The following is a 16429-nucleotide window of genomic DNA, read 5'->3' as shown; positions in this document are numbered from 1 at the left end:
ACATTTGTCAACAAAGAGGTCCTCTTTCAAAACGTTCACCCTTAATCAGGGTTAGTAAGCTGCAGTAGTAGTAGTAGTAATCAGTTAGTAGCAGTGGTGTGCCGTCAGGGCCAGCAAGGCCTTCTCTGCTGGCCTAAACATCATCAGAATATACATTTTATTTTAATTTAATTTTTTCCACAAATATGTATTAATGATTCCCCATAGTCTATTCTCTTCATTTCATAGCTTTCCTCTTGGTTGCGCTGCTTCCAGTCTCCGATTGAGATTTGGAGGGCTGGCCTTTATGTTAGAGCTTTTATCCAATCAAAATGTGTTGCTAGGGGGCTCCAAAATCTGCCTGCCTGCACGCTAAACGGTGCCGCGAATTCGACCTGTAACTTAACGTTGGAACGAGAAAACCTGTGGCGTTCCTAGTAAACCTACGTAGATGCGAGCAAAAGCAACAACGGCGCCTGCTGTAAGGCTCAATGATGTCAGCACCCAGCACGTCTTTTGATTGGATACGCACTATTGATACGCACTATTGATACGCACTATTGATATTCACTATTGAGATGCGTATATGCCGGTAGATGTGAAACTTTTGAAAGTGCGCAGGGAAACGGAGCATCACAACGAAAGCTTTCGTTGACTGATCGATAATACTGATCGATTGTGTCCTGTTTTTGGGTAAACAATAACTTTCATTTAGGGGACACGATGAAAGCACCGAGTCCACAAACAGAGGAAACTACGTTGAGCGTCTTTCTTTTCTGGCTGAAAACAACCCAGATTTACATTACCACCTGTCCACAAACAAAGTGTTTACTGGGACGTCAGGCAAAATACAAAACGACCTGATTTTTGCTATTGCTTAAGTGATGGGAGAAGAGATCAAAATGGAGATTAAAAAGGCACCCTTTGTCGCTATTATGGTGGACGAGACGACAGACGTGGGTAATGTAGCGATCTTAAAGATGTTAGTTTAACACTCTTCATTGTAAATGCGGATTTATTGATTAAAAATGCTTCGGAAATATTAATATAACTTTGTTGTACTTGTCTGACTATGTTAAGGTGATGCAACGCCCGGTTATACTGTGTTTCTGTCTAGTTTCTAGAGCCATGGCATCATAACGATGGTATTAAGAGGTAGAATAATTCAGGTAGGAATGTGTCGGACATCACTGAAGGCCTAGGTGTGAAATGCACCGCCCGCCACTGGTTAGTAGTAATCAGGTAGTGTCCTACCTCTATGTCTAAAGACAGAGAGAGGAAGACAGAGAGGAAGGTGTGGAGGAAGGGAAGGTGGCTTAAGGGGAGCTCAACCTGTTTCACTACACAACCCAGAGCACTGAGCCTGCCCATACACGCACACACTTCCTCTGCACACACACACTTCCTCTGCACACACACTCGTCTAACATAATGGTTCTCCCTTACGACCCTCCTCTCTTATTCCCTTTCATCCTCTCTTATTCCCTTCATCCTCTCTTATTCCCTTCATCCTCTCTCATTCCCTTCATCCTCTTCCCTGCCTCTGATTCGTACAAGGATGAGGTAGAGCAATTGAGCAAGCTGTGCAAGGTAAACAACCTGCTGCTAAACAAGTCAAAGACCCAGGAATTCATCGTAGACTTCAGGAGGAAAAAGTCCGAGATCCTGCCCCTGCTCATCGACGGAGAGAGCGTGGAGATGGTCTCAAACCTCCGTTTCCTGGGACACAACATGCGGGATGACCTGGCCTGGAAGGACAACACTAAAGGCACCATCAAGAGGGCACAACAGCGGCTATACACCCTGAGATGCCTCAAGAAACAACACAGCAAGCAGGAGATGCTGGTGGCCTTCTACCACGGCGCAGTGGAGAGTATCCTCACCTTCGGCATCTCCAACTGGTACCACAGCTGCACGGCAGCGGAGAGAAGCGACCTACAGAGAGTCGTGAGAACAGCACAGATGATCACCGGCGCCACCCTCCCCTCTCTGGAGGAGCTGTACAAAACACGCTGTCTCAGGAGGGCCTCCAAGATCTCCAAGGACCCGACCCACCCTGGGCACGAACACTTTGTCAAGCTGCCCTCGAACAGGAGGTACAGGACCCCGGCCGCTAAGACAAACAGACTGAAGGACAGCTTCTACCACAGGGCCGTCAAGGCCCTGAACACAGAAAAGGCCTAAGTTCTGGGCCCAGGACAGTCCGGACGGATTGTATGGCAGCTAGTGCTGAGGCACAAACATGTACATTTTCAAGCCTGCAAACTGTGACACTTTAAAATAATGTGAAAAAATACTTTCTTTTGAAATATGACAACCCTAGTTGACTATCTGTGCAGTATAGTACAGTGGATTGTGTACATAGCCTCTATTGATGTAAACCAGCTCCTTACCTTCTTGTGATTTTATGCATCTATGCTTTTTCCAAAATGTGTTTCTTTTTCCTTTCCTAAACACCAGGGGAGCCTCCCCTCCTAAATTTCGTTGTTTGGTACCTGTACTGTAACAATGACAAATAAAGTCTATCTATCTATCTATTCCTCATTGTGGTTTCCTCATGTCGAGGCTCGTTCTGACCAAACGTGTGTGCAGATTTAAATCATCCAATTAGAACATGAGGTCTGATTAATTCACACCTCAATCTCAGAAGAGTACCCATAGCAACCCAATTCTAATTCAGCTGTTGTTCAGCTGTTCCCCAGTTGTAGCAGGAAGGGTAGTCTAGTTCAGGCCAGGGGCCATTGGCAGTCGTCGTGATAGAAGAAGATTTCTTTTTTTAAATGTTATTTTAGAAACAGTACAAGGGGGGAAGCAGGTGTCTCAGGAGGAGCAGTTAAGGTGTAGCCTGAAGAGATGGAGGTGTTCAGTCTCCGACGGAAGATGGGTAGTGACTCTGCAGTTCTGACAGCCGTGGGAAGCTCATTCCACCAGCGGGGAGCCAGGGTAGTGAAGAGAAGTGATCGGGCAGCGTGACTGCCGTGTTGGCGTAGAGGTGGTGGGGCCAGTCGGCCAGCATGCCGTAGAAGCGCTGGTCGACAGCCCGCTAGTGCTGTGAATAGCATTATCAGCCTCTACCCACTGGCATTAGGTCAGGCTTTGGCATAGCTTTGGCATTGCTTTGGCATAGCTTTGGCATAGCTTTGGCATAGCGGTCCGGACTGGGTTTTAATTGTCCAGTGTGGCGAAAAAACCCCAGTGTCCCTGTGTGGCCGACATCATTTCTGCCATCAAACAGATGCCAATTAATCTTCTGGCGCCGTTGCCTGGCTTCCCTCTCCCTCCTGCTACTCCTACAGTGTCAGTGCTGTTTGGGTTTCAAGGCTGTTTGGGTTTCAGGGCACGCAGGGACATGTGCAGAGCCTCGTCGGACAACTGGGTTTTATTTCGCCCACACCGAACCAAAGTGTTCATCTTCATCTGTTGGGGGAATCTACTTAACCGCCGTGTTTACGCTCCGAGTATCAGCCTTGAGTCCTCCAGAGAGAGGAGACCAGAGAGCGCAGATGTTTGCTTGTCTCCCCTCCCGGTGTGTCATCGCCCTGGAGAGGCGAGGCAGCAACAGGCTGAATCAGCATGCTGGGAAAACAGCTTTGACACGATAACGCAGCGGAACACGTAACCGTAGTAAGTACGGAGCGCGGCCTGGCGTGGAGGTAAACCTAGCGCTCTGCTGCTATCGGTACCCCGTCCTCGCAGCTCCAGTTGAGATGACATAACCTAACAGCCACACTCACACCACACACAGAGGCCTCCTCCCTCCCGCCCCCGCGTCTAACCTGAGATCCAACCTGCAGTTTGTAGAGGAGCGACTAGCGCTGCTGTATCTGTTTCTACATCCAGTCTAGTTTGTCTAGATAGTCTACAGAGGTAGATAGTAGATAGTCTACAGTGGTAGATAGTAGATAGTCTACAAGAGGTAGATAGTAGATAGTCTACAGAGGTAGATAGTAGATAGTCTACAGAGGTTTAGTTCACAGACAGAAGCCTCGTCTGCCCAGAAGAGTTTCGATTCCCCTTGTCCAGGTTCAAGAGCGTTACATACGTACTCAGTGAAGAAAGGGAGCAAGAAAAACAGTTTGTTTTCCTCTTACAGTGATTGCACCTGCACTCATTTCTTTATCATTTAGTTGTTCTACTACACGCATGATTCCCTCTAAACCAACATATGGAATTGGTCAATATAAACCTGTTATGTCAGATGAAAAAGACTGGTTCTGATTAAATAAAGATTTCATGGTAAAAAGCAAAAGAATGATTGCACAAGGGGTTCACATACTCTCAAGCATCACTGTGTATATCTCAAGTTCTGAACTTCAATGCCACTCCTGGGAAAATAAGTGCTTGTCTTTCGCCTGCAGGCTCTGAGTGAAGAGAGGAAGTCTAGAAGTCTTGAGAACGCTCTAGAACGCTCCCTCTCTCTTTCTTTTCTTCAAAAACAACTTCTACTAAAGGAGGATAAGAATAGTCCTGGCCCCTGAAGGTAGTGTGTGTTTGCGTGGGGGTCTCTCCTGGTATTCTTTCTGTTCAGAGAGGTTTCATCTGTCTTCTGTATCAACTCCGTTCTGCGTGTTCCTCTCCATGTCGAAGTCGAAACCATTTTTTGGGTTTTTTCAATTACAGCTCAGTCGGTTTGGGTGTCCTCTCCAAGCGGTTCTAACCAACAACAGGCCTGAAACCCAGCACGTCAAACGGTTCGGCTTCTGTCACTCGACGTACCACATCTGCCGCAGAGCAGCGTTATAAGCCCTCTGCGGTGGTCTGAAGGAAGGACTTGGGTTGCTGCGGCCACATGCATTTAATCGCTCGACCAGATGATATTTTCATGTTCGTGGCAGCAGCGCTGGTTTATTTACATAAGTGTCTGCCTCTCATCCCTCTCCGTGGCGGAGTGAGGATCTGTCCCGGGGAGAATGCAGCGAGGAGGGCCAAAGCAAACCCACAGAAACCCGATCCCTGTCCCAACGCTGCTCTGGGATCAGAACCTCAGTTCATCACATTCCTCTGGTCCTCTGGGCCGCGCTGGACACAACCAGACGCATCTCAGACTCCGGTTATATCCGTCCCCAGAATAGGAGTTATCTATTATGGCGTACTCAAACACTCACACACTCACACGCTGACACGCTCACACACTCACACGCTCACACACTCACACACTCACACACTCACACGCTCACACGCTCACACACTGACACGCTCACACGCTCACACACTCACACACTCACACACTCACACTCACACACTCACACACTCACACACTCACACGCTGACACGCTCACACACTCACACGCTCACACGCTCACACGCTCACACGCTCACACGCTCACACGCTCACACACTCACACACCCACACACTCTCACGCTCACACGCTCACACGCTCACACGCTCACACTCTCACACGCTCACACGCTCACACGCTCACACGCTCACACACTCACACACTCACACACTGACACGCTCACACACTCACACACTCACACGCTCACACGCTCACACGCTGACACGCTCACACACTCACACACTCACATCCTCACACACTCACACACTCATACACTCACACAGTCACACACTCACACATTCACACACTCACACACTCACACACTCACACACTCACACGCTCACACGCTCACACGCTCACACACTGACACACTCACACACTCACACACTCACACACTCACACACTGACACACTCACACACTCACACACTCACACACTGACACACTCACACACTCACACACTCACACGTTCACACGCTCACACGCTCACACACTCACACACTCACACAGTCACACACTCAAACCCTCACACACTTACACACTCACACACTCACACGCTCACACGCTCACACGCTCACACGCTCACACGCTCACACGCTCACACGCTCACACGCTCACACCCTCACACCCTCACACACTCACACCCTCACACACTCACACACTCACACCCTCACACACTCACACACTCACACACTCACACACTCACACACTGACACACACACACTCACACACTCACACACTCACACACTCACACACTCACACACTGACACACACACACACTCACACACTCACACACTCACACACCAGCACTGGCTTATTGTCAATTTACATCTGATAGGACCATCGATTGAGCTCCACTGTGTTTCATTAGTAAAACATCCAGGTCCATATTTCATCTGCTGTCGTTGTGTCTTATACAACGTTCTTACAAGGCTGTCTCCGATATTACTGATCTGAAACACAAAGCATGTTTCATTAGGCATTTAGGCATTCAGCCTGATCCATTTAATGTTCTGTTCTGTCGATCCAGAGTTCTGGTGTGTGCATGATGAGATCCTCGCATATTGGCCCAATGAGCCTAAACCCCCCTGATTGGACCAAACTCAGCCTGAGCCAATCAGAGCGTTGGTGGCTGTCCTCACCCCCTGTCCACACGTCACGCTCACCTACCGTGCTGCACAGTGACGCTGACCAGGCACAGAGAGATATCTGGGCTATAAGTGGGCAAACCACAGGCTACTGGTTTGCCTTGTTAAAAGGCACCAGAAAGGTTGTGGAATGTGTTGTTGCGTTACTTCCGCAGGGCCTATGAGGACTCCAGGGTTAGGTTGTTAGCTTGTGTTAAAGTATCAACCTTTACATTCAAGTTAGCTCAGCACTGCTCATTTGTTTCTCATACAGTAAGTTCATGCTCAGGAATTTAGGCACAATTTATGCTTTCTGGAATAATAGACTTCTAAGCTATGCTCCTCTTTTTGTTTGAAATATCTCTGTGTTTTTCTGCCTTCGATTCCCAGATTTCTCTCCACTGAAATTGTCCCCTTGCAAGAAAGCCTTTGAGTGAATGAAAGCCGGAGCAGTTCTAGCTGGGGGAATTGGCTGCTGAGGCAGTCTGCATTCTCTCCTGTTTTATTTTCCTTTCAGAGGGCTGTCAATCACCGACGTAGCGGTCCCTGCGGGCCTCCTGTCGTGCGGTAGGTAGATAGTCAGCCTGTGTTTGGGGTAGGGAGAGAGAGAGAGAGAGAGAGAGAGAGCGAGGGAGAGAGAGAGAGAGAGAGGGAGAGAGAGAGAGGGAGAGAGAGAGAGAGAGAGAGAGAGGGAGAGAGAGAGAGAGAGAGAGAGAGAGAGAGGGAGAGAGAGAGAGAGAGAGAGAGAGAGAGAGAGGGAGAGAGAGAGAGAGAGGGAGGGAGAAAGAAAGAGAGAGAGAGAGAGAGAGGGAGAGAGAGAGAGAGGGAGAGAGAGAGAGATGGAGAGAGAAAGAGGGAGGGAGAAAGAGAGAGAGAGAGAGAGAGAGAGAGAAAGAGAGAGAGACACAGAAAGACAGAGACAGAGAGAGACAGAGAGAGACAGAGAGATAGGCTCAGCTCAGCTAGACATATTCGGTGTGGCTACCGTCATTTCTGTCTTCAGTGTAAGTCAGTGTAATGATTTAACACAGAGTCCTTTAAGTGGGCTTTCACACACACACACACACACACACAGCGGGGGATTTAATCATTAATTTGATGACAAGGCTTAACCACAAGTTGTGTACGCCCAAGCTTTATTCTGTGCTTTGCCACAGCTATATGTGTCTTAAAAACTGTCCAACGTCCGTCAAAGAAATGGCATATTTTGTGAGGGGTCGCCTTTACTGATGTATTCTCCATTTCTGCTTATCAGGTGCTCTGTAAATGGCAGCTGATGTAAGAGGAATTACTGCAGATGGATTGAGTTGATGTTTGGTAGAGGAGAACCATGTATGAGTCCCAGTGTGGATGGCAGATGGTATCAATTATCTATAATTTCCCCATGCGCTGAGCAGCTTACAGGAGCGCCTCTCCTCAAATGTGTCGACTGATGTCTGATCCGCTCTGTAAACCAGAGGAGACGACGCGTGTGTGTGTGTGTGTGTGTGTGTGTGTGTGTGTGTGTGTGTGTGTGTGTGTGTGTGGCGTTCTACAGCCGACCGTAGCACGGATTTCCAATTTTCCATCTTAACTTTCGCAAAATATGAAAATGATGGGATGGGATGTTATAAAAAAAAATAATAGGAAAATTAGCATGAACCCAAAGCTAATAAGAAAAGAGGGGGACAATTTATCTCCTAAGGCTGGGTAATTCCATTACTAAATTTGATTTTAGGAGACAGCCATTGCTCCCAGAGAGAACGAAAAAGCTCCATCTAAAATAATTGAATTGTGACCTAGTCTGGAGCGGCGGTCTGCATGGTGGCCAGAGGTATTGGTTTTGTTGCTTCACAAGATGATCTCCTTAATTAGACGGCGGTTTTGTCTCAGAAACAGCTCTTGAACAGGCCAGTCCCTCCAGAAGATGGAGGACAAATGATCCCATAGGCCATCCAGAATGATGGATACTCTCCTCCTCAACCTCAGAATGTTAAGTGAAAAAATGACGCAAGTAGCCTAAATATAAATGGACATGTTGTTCGCTTGCTGCTCGAGGACTTAAGGGATTCTTTCCATGACAGTTTGTGCTATCAGAGTACTTGAAATTATCTTTTGGTGCTAGACTGGCTCTGCTTTGGAGATGTGGCATTATTATTTTGCATAACCACAACAAGTTGAAGAGGAAAAACAGACTGACACCTTGTCGACTTTGAAATCGTCAGTCACCTGGACAGAGACCGAGAGATAGACCGAGAGATAGACCAGAGTGATAGACCAGAGAGATAGACCTTTGCCTCATGGTGTTTCAATGTCTGACTGGTCTGACTGTTCATATGCTACTTCACACCGGGGAGGACGGTTAAGCCGTTAAAGAACTGTTCCATCTCTCTGAGTTAAGCACTGCGATCAGGTGCTGCTCTCTACTGGCCCATCCGTCACTACAGAGACGGGTCGTACCACTACATCAGTCACCACAGAGAGGGGGGTCGGACCAGTACATCAGTCACCACAGAGACGGGTCGTACCACTACATCAGTCAACACAGAGACGGGTCAGACACACCCTTTAAATATGCAAAGCGCCTGTACTATCCCTGGTGGTGTCATGTCCCCTTAAGTTGTTTGGATGGAACCTGGGCCTGAGAAGTCGCTGGGCAGAGATGGTTATCTTGCAGTCCTACAACGTGAGAGACATAATAAATAATAATGTTGCCATTTAGCAGACGCTTTTAATCCAAAGCGATTTACAATTACGAATTACAGGGACATTCCCCCTGGAGTAACTGAGGGCTAAGTACCTTACTCAAGGGCACACTAGTCGTGGTGTGGTTTCAGGCGGGATTTGAACTCACAACCTTCCGATCACAAGTCCAACTCACTATCCACTAGACCACCACTACCCCATTCATTCGCTGCTACTGAGGCTGATCTGTCTGCTTACCGAGCCCGACTTCACTGCTACTCCGGGTCTCTGCTCTGGTTCTTTTGATCGCTCTATGAAACCTAAACAGCCCCAGAGTCCAGGGGGGGGGGGTTCTGAATGAGGGCGAAGCCACAGCCAAGAAAACCTGGAGTCGACGGCCAAAAAACGCTGAGGCCAGCAGCGCACAAAAGAGCGAGGACTGAATGGCGCTCGACTCTCTCTGACTGTCTGTGGCTCGTTCTGTTAGATAAACCCAATCAAAGGGAGGTGGGACAGATGGCGTTCTCTTCTCCTCTGAGTGTTGGAGGGTTCTTATTGGCCGGGACCGGCTCCTCCAGCCCAGACGTCCCCTGGCCCATTACGGCCGTTTGACTGCTGACACAATGACCCAGTGTAGAGTGTCGGGTGTGTGCTTCCCCATGCCACTTGGATGAGCCCTATTCATGCAGGCAGGTTGCTAGGTAGCTCCGGTCCAAAGCATTCAACAGGGCTGCAAAGACGACATAATGGGATCCCGGACCTGCTGTGTAAACGGTACATTTCGTTTCCGGGGGCGGGGGGGGGGGGGGGTTAGATGTATTCGAGGGGGGGGGGGGGTTAGATGTATTCGAGGGGGGGGGGGGACGGTTAGATGCTGGATGTATATATAACATATATTATGTGTTCGAGGGGGGGGGGTTAGATGTTGGATGTATAATAACATTATGTGTCCACCTATCAGACGTTCCCGTGGTGAAGGTGTGGAGAGGAAGGCTGCCTGCCACAGTACGGGGGGGAAGGGGGGGGGGGGGGGTCAGAGGTCGTAGCGTGATGCCAGACACAGTAGGGCGGGGGGGGGGGGAGGTGGGAGGGGGGGGGGCATGAGATAAGCAGCCATTAAACTCTGGGTTACATCATACACTGTTTTTCTAACCCTCTAGCCCAATGGGATGACTCTTGAATGAATGAATGAATGAATGAATGAATGAATGGTCTTTATTGTCATTAATACAGTACAGGTACCATACAACGAAATTTAGGAGGGGGGGCTCCCCTGGTGCTTGGAAAAAAGACTAAAAACCCAATGGGGTCTTCCCTCTAACTCTAACCCAATGGGGTGACTCTTCCCTCTAACCCAATGGGGTGACTCTTCCCTCTAACCCAATGGGGTGACTCTTCCCTCTAGCCCAATGGGGTGACTCTTCCCTCTAACTCTAACCCAATGGGGTGACTCTTCCCTCTAGCCCAATGGGGTGACTCTTCCCTCTAACTCTAACCCAATGGGGTGACTCTTCCCTCTAGCCCAATGGGGTGACTCTTCCCTCTAACTCTAACCCAATCGGGTGACTCTTCCCTCTAGCCCAATGGGATGACTCACCCTCTAACCCAATGGGGTGACTCTTCCCTCTAACCCAATGGGGTGACTCTTCCCTCTAACCCAATGGGGTGACTCTTCCCTCTAACCCAATGGGGTGACTCACCCTCTAACCCAATGGGGTGACTCTTCCCTCTAGCCCAATGGGGTGACTCTTCCCTCTAACCCAATGGGGTGACTCTTCCCTCTAGTCCAATGGGGTGACTCTTCCCTCTAACCCAATGGGGTGACTCTTCCCTCTAGCCCAATGGGGTGACTCTTCCCTCTAACCCAATGGGGTGACTCTTCCCTCTAACCCAATGGGGTGACTCTTCCCTCTAACCCAATGGGGTGACTCTTCCCTCTAACCCAATGGGGTGACTCCCCTGCATGCCCCCCCCCCCCCCCCCCCCCCAGCTCGTGTGGCTTCAGGAGGATTGTGTGCGTGTGGATGATGTGGTGGCAGAGAACAATGAGGGAGGAAGGACAGGGGGGGGGGGGCTCAGATGGACCCGGCCTCACGCCAAGGATGGCACGACCAGGAGGGGGTGGCGGGGCGGTGGGGGGGTGTGGGGGGGGGGGGCGCTATGGCTATCTCGTGGGCTCGGAGTGGTTCAACAACGCTGTGCAAACAACATCTAGAGGAAGAGGAAGTGTGTGTGTGCCGGCGCTCGGTTGATAAACACAAGATTAGGGGGTTAGGACAAAACACAGGGCTGTAGCCCCGCCTGTGCTGTAACCCCCCCTGTGCTGTGACCCCCCCCTGCGCTGTACCCCCCCCCTGTGCTGTAATTCTCCCTGGGCTGTAACCCCCCCCTGGGCTGTAACCCCCCCTGTGCTGTAACCCCCCCTGTGCTGTAACCCCCCCCTGTGCTGTAACCCCCCCTGTGCTGTAACCCCCCCCTGTGCTGTAACCCCCCCTGGGCTGTAACCCCCCCCTGGGCTGTAACCCCCCCTGGGCTGTAACCCCCCCTGCGCTGTAACCCCCCCTGTGCTGTAACCCCCCCTGGGCTGTACCCCCCCCTGGGCTGTAACCCCCCCTGGGCTGTAACCCCCCCTGGGCTGTAACCCCCCCTGGGCTGTAACCTCCCCTGTGCTGTAAACCCCCCCCTGCGCCTCCTCCATAGGCCACGCTCTGCCACGCACCCCGTTATTACCGCTCCTTTGCAGGGGAGAGGATTCATTACGGGCTTGGACCCCAGAAGCGGACGCTTCAAGTGTTCTAGCAGCCCACAGGCCTCGTCTCTCTGTTCCACTCTGGTTTGAGTTACAGACCAGACCAGACCTCTCCCTCCGCGGTTGTGGGCAGCAGATGTTAAACCAATAACCATCTACAGCCGCCTCTGCTTCAGACAGGCGCTCCTCGTGCTTTAGACAGACGCTCCTCGTGCTCAACTCCAGAAGAAAGGTGTCCTCCATTACACGCTCGTGTCAAGCCCGACAGGACGGGTGTCAGCGTCGTCAGTCTAGAAGAGTCAACAAACACGACCCCCTCTGGTATGACGTTGACAACCAGGCCGCAAAACAAACAGTCACCTTAGTTACCGAGGTAGGAGCGATGAGGAGTCCTCTCGTCATGACAGAGACAAAGCAGAGAAAACTAAATCCTCGACAAAAACATCTCTACGATCGCCACGGAGATAAGCCAGGTCTGTTTGCGGTTAGGGTGTGTGTGGCGCTGCTCCCCGGCCCAACAACGCTCGCGGAAGAAAACAAACAGTGGACTCGCTAATGGGTCCTAACGACAAGCTGCACACCCTTCTATCAGAGACGGGCCAGCAGTGTTTATGAAGCGGGCTAGAGCAAACACACAGACTAGAGCAAACACACAGAGATGAAGAGCATCCTAGCAGTGTTTATGAAGCGGGCTAGAGCAAACACACAGACTAGAGCAAACACACAGAGATGAAGAGCATCCTAGCAGTGTTTATGAAGCGGGCTAGAGCAAACACACAGAGATGAAGAGCATCCTAGCAGTGTTTATGAAGCGGGCTAGAGCAAACACACAGAGATGAAGAGCATCCTGACTAACAGGCTGGTTCAGTCTGCTCTGCGAGGAATGCTAGGAATGCTAATGGCTGCCCCTCTGTTAGCCAGTGGTCATAGTACTCCAGAGGACTATATGTGCTTCTGACAGAATTCATCTGTGTGTTTATCAGAGCTTAGAAATGGACTGCGCTTCTATAGCGTCTTATTCCAAAAGCGCTTTACGACGGCCTCTCATTCACCCATCCACACACACGTCCACACACCAATGGCGGCAAGCTACCGTGCAAGGCGCCCGGTGTCTTCGGTGTCTTGCCCGACACCTCGACACATGGCCAGCCGGGGATCGAACGGCGATCTTCTTGCGATCATTAGACGCCAGCTCGACCTCCTGGGCCACAGCCGCCCCTTATGTCGTAACACACATCAGTAACATGCCTGGCAGTGAAAGGATATGTCTGATACAAGGCCTAAGCCTGGTGTGAGGGTTCTGTTTATCAAGGGCCGATATTGCTGGGACATGATGCATACGTGCAGTGTGCGAATTACATCACGGTGTGCGGGGGAGCCCACGGAAAAAGCCCACGACAAAAAAAAAAAAGCCCAAATCGGGGCCGGTGGCTTTCCGTGCGCAATGCGCGCGTGCGATTTTCGGCGCTAAGTTTGTTATTGTTATTGTTTGTACCAGTGATTAAGCCATTGATGGCGCATAGTAACACAATAAATGTTTATTATGCAGCAAACCAACGACTACGGATCTTGTATAACCAACAGCAACACATCAAACTAGGACGCACGGCGCCTCAACCGGACAATCCTCGGGTTAGCATCTCAGTAGCAAGTAGTAGACTATGCTCCTTTAACAACAACCATGCACATAGCCCTTCTCATTATAACACAGCAATCCATAGGCCTACAACACAGCAGAAGCCAAGTATATAAAGCGGGTCTTACCTTAACACAGAAGCGACCACAGAGGCCTGGGTTCAGCTGCCTTTGCTCTACGTCCAGGAGCCCATGATGTGGACAGGCGATGACCTGATTTAAGCCAAGATGTGACGAAAGGCATTGGATCGAATCTCTCCAATGGAGGTCCATTAAGGTCCACAAAAAGTAGTGACGAGAGGCTGGGTTCACGCAGTCTATTGCGAATCTTACTGTCAGTGTCATTTACAGCTGAAAAGCCCCTCTCGCACTCCGATGACGTGGGCAGGTATGTTCTGCTTGCTATGGACAGCTTCTCCAGCACTTTCCCTGGTGCAGCATCTTGCAGCTTCCAGTCACGAAACTCCTGCACTGCTTCACTGGCAGATTCGCCAAGTTTTTTCGCAATAGCCCGTATTTCTTTTTCTCCATAAAGGATGAGTGCGTTGCGGTCCTGTGGCCAAAAGCGCTTGTAGAGGGGTTTGAGCATATGAACGAGATCTGACTCTGGCATTCGCTTCGTAAGGTTGTCGATAACAGCCTGGTAGAATTGACCCCTTTTAATCTTACCGCTGCTCAGACTCTCAACTAGCTCCACACCTTTGAACAATCCTTGTGACATGCGTTCCTCAGCCTTCTGTGCTGATTTACCTCCACCCACTTTCATAGCGTTAATTACATCAATGCACTGCTGAATCTGACGACTGGCACTCACTATATCTATGTCCCTTTGCTGCAACCTTAGTGACAGGGCCTGCAGTTCACGAAGCATGTCTTTCATGCAAGCCAGATCGGCTACAAATCCAGCGTTTGAGAGCCGTTTGTGGAGCCCAAGGAATTTCTTCCTCTCAATGTCACTGCGAGACGGATCCTCACTTGCGGTTTTAAAGTGTCTCGCTAACGCAGGGTAGTTGTTCCAGACGGCTTTGACAGTTCTAAAACTACTTGCCACCCACCTTATGGTAAAAATCTGCCCGATTTTCAAAACCTGCACGTTCAATTCCTTTGCTGCCTCCTCGAGTAGTCTGGCATTCTTCGCGGACTGGTGATACAAAGCGTACAGTTTTGAAATAAAAAACTCAAAGTGGTTACATCCAGCAACAAGTTTTAGAGCGTCATGGACTGCCAATTCTGCACGGTGGCAAAGGCAATGTACAGACAGTATATTTGGGAAATCCTGTTTCAGGCGAGCAATGACTCCACTGTTTTTGCCCGTGAGGACAGAAGCACCATCAGTGGCTATGCTGATGAGATTATTAGCCAAAAACTCATCATCAAAACCTGCTTTACGTAGAGCCTCTCTCAGGCTGTTGTAGATGGACTCAGCGTCTGTGCCCTGCGTTAGCTCTGTGAGGTCTAAATAGACATTGTCCACATCCCCTTTTCCTGTCACGTCACATCTCACATATACAATCATATACGCACGTCCGTGCACTGTGCTCTCATCAATAGTGATGCTTATTTTTGACTGGGCCTTTTTAACATTAACAACAAACTTTTTGCACATTTCGTGTGAAATGTGGTGAATAATCTCAGCACAGGATTTATCGGATCTGTGTACAGGGCCTACCTTTGCCCCATTGATCTCTTGGAGCTGCATGACGGGTGGAAGTTTTTTAAAAGCCATCCTTTCCTTGGCTACCATATAGGCGGATCTGAACGCGATTGATGTTTCCTCGAACAACTTTGCGTTGATAGAGAGAATCCTGTTTGGCATTATTTCTTTTTGTCTTGTTTCTGCCAGTTCAACTGCCCGTTTGTGCGCCACACTATCCCGGTGCTTGTAGATTTTCTTACGCAAGTTGTTCTGTCTGTTACTGGTTACGTCCCCGTTCATCCACTCTTCTGACAAGTGCGTTCCAACGTTATCAGTGAGGAGAAGGCTTTTGGCATCCCTGCATACAGTACAGCCTAAGCAACTATTCTTTGAGAACAGCCACGGGAGACGTCTGGTCCAGTCACTCCACTGTTCTTTGGTCCAGCCAGCCAGAGGGACCCCAGCATCTTCGCACCCCCCATCTCCAGCAACAAGCGGGTGGTCATCATCATCATCATCATCATCCTCTTCCTCATCTCCTCCGACCTCTTTTTTTGTTGTCTTCCTAACGTTAGTTTCCACGTTAGATTCTTCTCTTGGCTTGTCATGTGTCTCTTCAGCCCCCACAGTAACGTTAGCTGTCAAGTTAGCATTAGCTACCAAGTTAATGTTAGCTGTCTCTCCTCTCGGCTCTGTTGTAGCAGCATCAGTCCCCACGTCCAATGTGCCACCAGCAGCTACAGATGTGCTACCACCACCAACTACAGATGGATTTTCCTCTTCATCGTTTTGTTTGGACTTCTTTGGATAGAAATCGCCCAAGGTGAGTTGCTTTCTTCTTTTCGACATCTTTTCTTCAACAATGGCGCGCGCAGGTGACAGTTTTTTTTAACACACGTGACGTAGTAAACAAGCTTGTTAGTGGGTAGTGGATGCCTGCAGACAGCGCCCCCACGCTCCGAGCGGCTCGAGGCTAGAATCTTTTTTTTTCATGAATCATAAAAACATATTTTTATTATTATTTTCCCCTTATTTTACACCTTTGAGAAAAACCATGACCAAAATAGCATTTATTTGGCTATCATATCAATATTTTAGAGCTCCCCCAAAATTTCGCAAACCATGTTTCCAGGGGAGCTCATGTCACCACTAGGGGAGCTATAGCTCCCCGAGCTCCCCCTTATTTCGCACCCTGCATACGTGTGCCATAACCTCTAGCCTTAATGTGTGTGTGTGTGTGTGTGTGTGTGTGTGTGTGTGTGTGTGTGTGTGTGTGTGTGTGTGTGGTCTATGGTGTCACATTAGTGTGTTCTGCAGGGAGCACAGGAGAATTGATTAAAGTTATTAAAGCCATGTAAAGAC

The sequence above is a fragment of the Nansenia antarctica genome (assembly GCF_963989245.1).
Source record: "Nansenia antarctica genome assembly, chromosome: 8".
Classification (NCBI taxonomy): Eukaryota; Metazoa; Chordata; class Actinopteri; order Argentiniformes; family Microstomatidae; genus Nansenia; species Nansenia antarctica.
Note: the sequence above shows the minus strand (reverse complement) of the source record.